This window comes from Camelus dromedarius, chromosome 17, assembly GCF_036321535.1.
Source record: "Camelus dromedarius isolate mCamDro1 chromosome 17, mCamDro1.pat, whole genome shotgun sequence".
Lineage (NCBI taxonomy): Eukaryota > Metazoa > Chordata > Mammalia > Artiodactyla > Camelidae > Camelus > Camelus dromedarius.
Window position 1 is genome coordinate 350,629 of NC_087452.1, and position 8,560 is coordinate 359,188.

General features: G+C 62.7%; 1 long non-coding RNA gene across 1 annotated transcript; it reads right to left on the reverse strand.

Moving 5' to 3' along the window:
* Window positions 1–4,091: 4,091 nt before the first annotated feature.
* Window positions 4,092–7,255, reverse strand: LOC116158320 (uncharacterized). The gene is made up of 3 exons (XR_004142646.2): window positions 7,025–7,255; window positions 5,455–5,584; window positions 4,092–4,566 (listed from the first exon to the last, which is right to left on the reverse strand). It is a non-coding gene; the product is annotated as an uncharacterized LOC116158320 (long non-coding RNA).
* Window positions 7,256–8,560: the final 1,305 nt, after the last annotated feature.

Below are 8,560 nucleotides of genomic sequence, written 5' to 3' on the forward strand. Positions count from 1 at the left end.
GAGTTCCAGTGTGGGTTTGCTTCTGTTTTGAGCTTTATTTTGTGGCTTTGTCATCCAAGCGGCTTCCTGGGAGGCGTATTTCTATGGTTTAGAATTTTTCTAAAATAAATCCCTAGTTCTCTGTAACCACACCGTTTCACGCATTACGCCAGAATTGCAGCTGGCTGCGTCTGCCGGCTTCAGCAACTGGCCAATGGCCTCAGGGCGGATGAAGGCCTGGTTCTGCTCACAAGATTGTCACCAAGACACTCCGAGGGGTCCGCAGCCCAGGGCTGGGTGCTGGCTCTTCCAGTGATGGGTGGGGGTCACTGCCTGTTCAAAGGGCACCAGCGGTCACTGACATCAGGTGGTTCCAGCTGGCCTCTCCTGTGCAGAGGTGGTGGTTGGGCCTGGTAGGACATGCAGGCCCCTCTGTCCTGGTGTCCCCACCCCTTGGCACAGCCCTCTTCCACATGGCCCCTGCGAGGAAGTCCTTCGCCGTCCAGGCACTGGAGTGTGGATGGGGAGAGGACGTCTAGCTCCCTCCGAGGACACAAGCTGGGCTGCACCTTCTGTTTCCAGAGCTCCTCAGGGGGACCCCTGCTGCGCCTACTGCAGGGGAGGCAGAGCGAGAGCCGTTCACAGTAGCCACTTCCAGGGAGCTGCTCCAGGGGCTCCCGGGGATTCCCTCTGGCCACCAGACCTGCTCAGCCTGAGCACAGCAGTGGGGTGTGGGGGGAGCCATGTCCCGAGCAGCCCTCAGCCCAGTCTGGGGGAAGTGGGAGGCCAACTCGGCAGCACCTCCCCTCAGGTGGGGAACTGCAGCGTTCTCCCCTGGGTGCAGCCGGGGACTCAGCCTGGGGGCCTGCGGTGGCGGCCAGCTCAAGGGCTTACAGTCCCTGCTTCTCTGAGGCGCTTCCTGGAACCGACTCCCATGTAAACAACCTGCATGCACACAGCCTGGTCTCCAGGCTCTGGGGAGGGTCCAGCTGGGCAGGGGTCTGCAGGATCTGCTGCAGACGTGCTGCTCTCAGCTCACTGGTCCCTAAGTGACAGGCAGTTCGGTTAACCCGCGCCCTTCCCACACGGGCCCCGCACGCTGTGTGACCACAGAAGCAACTCCTGCAGGCTGGCCCACACCCCCGGCCACCCACTCCCTAGGCGGCTTCAGCCCCGAGCTGGTTCGCGTTTCGCTGTGACCGTGCTCACGGGGACCACCGAGGTCAGGTGGCCGTTCCCACACGCTGGCAGCAGGCCCCGAGCTGCTCCAGGGGCCGCGTGGTCATCCCTCAGGTCCGGGATAACCTGCAGGGCGCACACCGCCGAGCCATCCCCGACAGCAGGCAGCCAGCCAGCCTGTGGCCCACTTCCCCGCGAGACCTGCTTCCAGATGCGTCATTTCCTTCTTTGAAGACGTTGCGTACAAGTGCTGAGCACACTGTGGGACCAGCAGCTGTTCCTTGCTCCCTAAATATCCTTCCTTTAGAGCGAACTCAGGGGAGGAGCCCCTGAAGACCCAGCACCTTTCATGACTCTGGATTCAGGTGATGGGCTGAGCCTTTTCTCCCGACAGAACCGCCGGCTCTGCCCCTGTGCCGGAGGAGCCCCGACGCCCTCCTGCTCCGTGTCCTAAACACTCTGGGGCCACGGCAAGGGCACCTGGAGGTGGAGCTGAAGGACCTTCTATCAGCTGCTCGTAGCCACGTGCAGAGGGCCCCTTGGGAGACAGGGTGGTGCCTACCGGTGAGGGTGGGCATTCAGGAGCCTCTGGTCAGCATGTCCTCTCTGGAGACGGGAAGGGGCAGGAAGGCCCAGAGCACCACTGTCCACCAGGGCAGAGTGGACCCAACCAAACGTCCACCGGAAAGACAACGGACACTTGCCCACTCCCAGAGCCCCCACACCGCTCTGCCCCGGGGAGAGGGCTCCAGTGACTGCCCTGACTTCACGTTCTGCCAAGGCTCCAAGGTGACTCCCTGGCCTGTCTTTGCAGAGCGGTGGGGACACCTCACATCTGCAGCATCAGCCTCCCACCTGAGCAGCTACTGCCAGTTCCAAAGGGATTCCGCCAGCATCTGGCTGTCAGCAGGCCGGGAGTGCCCCTCTTTGGGTCTATGCAACTTCTCTTTAAAGAGGTAACGCACCAACAACATGGCAGTAGGCTCACACGCTAAAAATTCAGAAAATGGCATGCCCCCTCAGTCCTGTCCCCAAATCCCCAGTTTCTGTACCCAAAAGCAACAGTTGTTCCCCGCTCCACATGCACTGCCAGATGCACACACACACACGTACATGTACACACACACGCACACACAGGCACACCCACATGCTTAAGTGTACACATACCCATACGTGTACACATACGTGCATGTGCACACACGTGTGCAGACATGCCCTTACGTGTATACATACGTGCACACGCTTGCAGGCACACCTTTACGTGTACACATATGCGCACTGCACATACGCACGGACACACCGTTTTTTAAAATACACAAAAGGCAGCAGATTAGACACTCTCTCTGCTGTGCTTTAAACAATGTCTGAACACGCTCCGTAGACGGTCCCAGATCAGAACGGAAACAGCTGCTCCCTCATCTTAGTGGCTGCCTCACACTTCGGGGGTGCAGTGGTGGCATTACTTAAAGCCCCATTAATGGATATTTGGGTGGTTTCCAACCTTTTGCTGTTTCCTACAGCAGTGGAATGAGTATCACTGTCCAAATCTCTCTCCTTACACATGAGAGACTACCTTTGGGGTAAATTCTCGGGCGTGGCAGTCACGGGCTGCAGAGCGACCACCACCCCTTTACGGATGGGAACAGGCAATGCAGACATGGAGTGTGCCCGTCTCAGGGAACAGAATCAGCAGCATTTACTCCCATCGGGATGTTTCTGGGGCCTCTCAGGGCTGCTCCTCCCAGCAGGTCACCTCAGCCTGGGGGCAGTTCCTTGCGGCCGCTGCCCCGGGCGCCCTGGACCAGGGGATGGGGAGGGAGGCTGCTGGGAGCCGGGCCCGGGGGGTCCCCGGGGGGCAGGCGGCCCGGGAAGCGGTGGCCCAGCGGTATCAGTTCCCAGAGGTGGCTTGGCAGCGGCGGCGGCAGGTGGAGGCTGAACAGTGACGTGAAATCCGGGGCCCCGAACCTGGAGAAGCCACACAAGCCCCGTGCTGACCCTCGGGGACCCCGGCCCAGAGAAGTTGGCTGGTGTCGTGACTGAGACTGGCCTCACGCCCCACGTGGACCTCTGTCACCTCCCAGCCACCATCTGCCCAGAGGGCCAGCAGCCCTGATGCCACCCAGTGTGGACCCCGGGCCTGCCCAGCCCGGAAGTGGGCAGCACCCCTGTGCCTGCCAGGAAGCCTGTCACCTGCGGGAAGGGCACAGCATCGGGTGGCCCCCTCCCCGTGACACCACCGTCCCCCTTGTGCCCCAGGCTCCAGCAGCTCCCACGACCCCTCCGATGAGTGCTGGCATCGAGCAGCGCAGTGCCCTCCCTGCAGGGGCCCCAACTGTGAGGGAGGGCAGCCTTGGGCCCGGCCTTATCCTCCTCCCCGCCGTGCACAGCTTGAGGGCCCTGCCTTCACTGACCCTTTCTGCAAAAGGGGACACTGAGACCCAGGGACACCTGTGCCTTCAGCCCCAAGCCAGTCCATTCAGAGGTTCACAGCAAAAACCCGCAGCCGAGTGAGGGGGGCTGCTGAGGCCTGGGACAAGAGCCAGGGCCGGTGTGGGTGGGGGATGGGCACCACCTGTGCATCTGTGGGGTGCGTGTGTGTGTGTGGCAGGTGTGTGTGACATGCGTGCACATGTGGGGGGGGCATGTGCACGGCCTCTCGGTTCCAACTGGGGGACCATGTACATCTCTGTGACCTGCCGGGGTGATCACCTGGAGCGTGCAGCCAGGTCATCCCTGGTCAGGACAGACACCGCCTTCAGTTCCGAGGCCCCCGTACCCAGTTGCTGGAGGAGTCATGGGGTGGGGGGCGAGGCAGTCGGGGCAGGGCTGGGGTACTCGGAGGGGCAGGGTGGAGTCATGGAAGCCCTTCCCTATCTATGGCTGGTGCCATCTGAGGGACAGCCAGGTCTGACTCCCAGTTTAGGGTGAGTGTGTGTGTGTCTGTGGGTCTTTATATTTCCTGTGTGGGTCTTTCCAAGTGTATCTGGGTGCTTCGCTGTGTGTCCCCCCAGGTGGGGGGCATGCGTGAGTGTGTGTGCTTGTGGGTATGTGGCTGGCTGAGGGCTTCCCAGTGCCGGGGTCCCCTGCCAGCACCCCTAGCCTCAGAGCAGCTGTACGGAGTCCAGACCCCGGCTGCCTCTCCCTCCTCTCGGGCCCTCGTCCCTGCCCTGCCACCTGTGGATGAGCCCCCTCCTGGAGCTGCCCGGGCCTCAGTTTCCTCCGCTGGAAGTGGTGTGGTTCTCGGGTGGGGACGCCAGCAATGATGCCTGCCACTTACCCTCTGACTGGGATGGACCTTGTTGGCACCAGGGTCTTCTGCAGGGGCAGCCGATCCTGCAGCGAGCTGTTTGTCTTCGTGACCTTCCAGGGCTGCAGGCTCTCTTGTTGGTCTCCGTTGGCCAGGAGAACCTACGGGGCACCTGGCATCTCTGGGGGCTGCCACCCAGCTGCAGGCAGTAGCTTTCCCTCATCTGCAAGCACCCACACTCCCAGCACTGCTCTGAGCACCTTACAACCACTCGGGGAGGTAGGTAGTGCTATGCACACTTTACTTTACAGAAGGAGAAACTGAGGCACAGAGAGGTTGTGATTTGCCCAAGGTCACACAGACAGGAAGCGGCAGAGCTGGGATCTGGGCTGGCCCAGAGCCACATCTCAGCCCTGCAGTGGTGGCCTGGCCCAAGGGGCCCCAGCCCCTAGGTTTCACACAAGGGTCACTGCCACGTGGACCTGCCACACGGGGCCTCACAGGATAGCCTGCAGCCCAGTGACAGGACGAGGTGCAAGGCAGGACAGGCATCCAGCCCACCTGCCGCAGGCACACAGAGGAGGTTCAGCCCAGGGCGGCCACCAGCCCTCCCTCTCTCTGCATTTTCTCCAGGAGGCTGTTAGCTACACTGACCGAGGGACTGCAGGCTCCAGCCTGCCTGGTCAACATATTCAGAAACGGGCCGCTGCTGGCTGAGGCCCTGCACCGCCCGGCCTGTGGGCCCCTGAGGGTCCCCAGAGCCCTGGGGCTTTGCAGACTCCTCCCATCACACCCTCCTGGAAGCAAGGGTCGTGAACAGGCTCCTCGGTGGTTCAGGTGGGATGGCCACTGGCCCTGAAGGAAGACCTGCCAAGGCTCTGGGTGCTTAGGGGTCCTGGCACCCCTCTGGAGGCCCTCAGCTCAGGCAGGACAGGGTCCCAGCGCTCCCTGTGGACAGAGACCCTCCCAGCTCCCGCCCTGTGCCTCTGGAGTGCATTCCAGGGGCGCCAGAGGGGAGCAGGACTGGCCGCGGGGTCGGCGTCTTGTACCTGTATGGAAATTTCCTGCCAACCTTCTCCTGGGTCTAGTTCCTGCTCTTCCTATGCTGGCCACACTTCCTGGGGGCCTGTGCATCCATCATGGAAGTGGGCTAAGCCGGGGTGCATCCTTCAGTCGCAGCTGGAAGACCAGTGGGGGGAGCCAGTCAGGACCTGGACGGACACTGCGTTCCCCAGACCGACCAAGGCATCCTTATCCAGAGGAGACAGGATGCAGCCCTGCCGGCCTCTCGGGGCAAGTGAGGGGCTGGGTAAGCCGCCTGTGCCCTGGGCCCCCTCACCAGGATGCTTGGCACAGGATGGCACCAGGATGCTTGCCCGGCGGTTAGTGTGTATAGTGTGTATGCATGTGTGTATGTGAGTGTGCGTGTGGCCCTCTGCAGTTTTATCCCGTATGTGGCTCCGTGTCGTCCCTACAGTCCAGGGGACCCTTGATGCTGGCCCAGGAGGCTCCCCCTGCTGCCCCTTCGCAGCTCTGCCCTCGACCCACTGTAACCCTGGGGCCACTGATCCATCCCCGTCTCTGGAAGGACGTGATTTCACACTGTCACATGGGTGCAGTCGGGCTGGAGGCACCCTTGAGACGGGCCTCCCTCCGCCAGCGTCCTGCCCTCCGGAACCATCACGGGGCTGTGTCTGCAGGAGCCCCTGCCGGGGCCGAGCTGGGCTGGCATCACTCCTGGAGGACACCCGGGCAGTTCCCAGTTTGGGGACATTGTGAATAAAGCTGCTACGAATGTTCATGTACAAGTTTCTGCACGGAGGTGTCTTTGTTTCTCTCTTCTACACACCTAAGAGTGCAACTGCCAAGCTGGGAGTCCATTTTTAGTTTTCATGAGAACCACGTGGCTTTCGAGTGGCTGTGCCCTTTTACACGCCCGCCAGCAGTGCGTGAGTGAGTGTATCTCCTTTAAAGCACCCGGTGCGGGTGAGGATAAGCCAAGTCAGGGCTGAGAACGACTTGGGTTGGGATCTGAGCGCTGGTGCCGCCGCCGCCATCACATCCCTGACCTTCCCCGTCAAAGCCCTGCTGACCCAGTGTGGCTGCGCTGGGGTCTGAGCAGCCATCGGGTCTTCATCATGTGACCTTGATGTGACAATGGCAGCTGCCCGCCAGCACTGGGTCCCACGTTCGGTCCCTGGGCTGGCAGGAGGGGCCCAGTGGGGCGGGCCCCGGCGGACAGAGGGCCCCAGGAGCCGGTAGGGCTGCGGCTTCTGGCAGGCACTGGCCCTGACACTGTCAGTGCCCTGCAAACACGCCGGCTCTATGCCTGGAGGCCGTGCCAGCCGCCCTGCCTGACGGCAGGCAAGACGAGTCCCCGGGAGCTGGTGCCATTAGAAGCAGCCCCACCAGCGACACAGGGATGGGGGCGGAGGAGAGAAGGCCCAGCTGCCTGGGCCCTGGGGGCGGGACAGCCCCAAGCTGCGCTCCCCACCGCCCACAAAGGACCCGCAGGACTCGCTGACAGCACACCACGAACCCCTTTCCCTCCTTACCTCCCACCCCACCCTGTGCTGCCGGAGCAGCCCCTAGATAAAGCGTCTGCACCCGCAGCCTCACCTCGGGGTGGCCAGAGGTCCAAGACTCACACCAGCAGCGGCCTGTTCCCACCAGTCGTGGGAGTGTCTGCGTTCACCGGGGCCCAGGCTGAGAAGGCGAACATGGAGCAGGCCCCCCGACCACCCCTGTGTGTCTCTAATACACATGTGAGTGCACACAGGAGGACACACATGCACACATGAGGACACCTGCACACTCAGGCACACAGGCGGCCCGCCTGGCCCCAGCACTGCTGCCCTACCCCACCCCCCCAAGCTCTGGGCCAGCTGTCTCTGCTCCTCCTTCCCTGTCAGAACTGGAGTCCCTCCTCCATCCAGGCGGGACTGCCCTCCCCCACCTCTTCTCTATTCGCAGCAGCTGGTTTCCATGGCAACAATTGGCATAATCAAAGATCTAGTGAAATCTGGAGGGAAGCCTCAGGACACAAGGTGCCCCTTCCCAAGTCAGCTGGGGTCCCCAGGAGGCCTCTGCCTCGGTGGGGACCTGGTTTTCTCTCCTGGTGGAGAAGTGAAGCCAGGCTGCTCCCCACAGGGACTTCGAGGGCAGCCTTGGGCAGGGCACTCTCCATGTGGTGACAGCCCATGGGCCCCACTCCCTCCGGGCTGCCCCAGTCTGATTCAGGGGACCAGCTATCCAGCAGGCTGGGACCCAGGGGGCCTCCGGCCTGGCCCAGAAATGCTGCAGTCCCACCGTGACCTGTCCCCCGGGCCCCACCAAGGAGTCCTCCTGTTCCTGCATGGAGACCCCTCTGCTTACCTGCCCCACTGCCAGCAAAGGGCCCCATTGAGGGGAAGTTTCTACACCAGCGCTGGCTGGGGGGGCCTGTGCAGCCTGACATGGGACCAGGGCTGTTCTGAGGACACTGGGGTCTCTTCCATGGACTTGGCCCCCAGCCCTTGGCCCTTAGTCAAAACTCTCAGGCTTCCTCCCCTGAGGAGCCAGGCGAGGGCCCTGGTCCTGGACGGGACTGTGTCAGCACAGGGAGACATGTCTGTCAAGCACCATGCAACAGCTTGGTCAGTGTTCTCCACTGGATGGAGAACAGCCCTTACCCCATTTTCAGGTAAGGAAGCTGGGGATCTGAAAGCTTGACTGCAACCCCCCACAGCGTGCGGGAGGGGGTGCCCAGGGTGGGGGTCAGGCCACATGGCTCAGATGGTCCTGGGGAGGGCAGGGAGGCGAGCTCACCACGACTGGCGGAGGAAGTGGCCCAGGCACCCAGGGCTTGGGAGGAGAGGGTGGGGCGTCCCTACCTGACCCTGCAAACCACACTGGGCCTGCTTCCCGCAGGGCAGGAGGGCGCTGCCGGGTCCAGGCTGACGTGGGGCACCTCCCTGATCCTGGCGGTGTGGATCGGAGCACTGGCTGGGAAGACGCCTATGTGAGGTCCCCTGCCCGCCCCAAGGCCGGCGCAGCAACATGGAAAGGCACAGCCCCAGATGCCCTGAGCACCCACCAGAAAGGGGTGGGCGAGGGAGCCACCCAGGGGGCACGCTGCTCACTGGCTGGCCTGTGTGGTGCCAGAGGGGGTGGGCG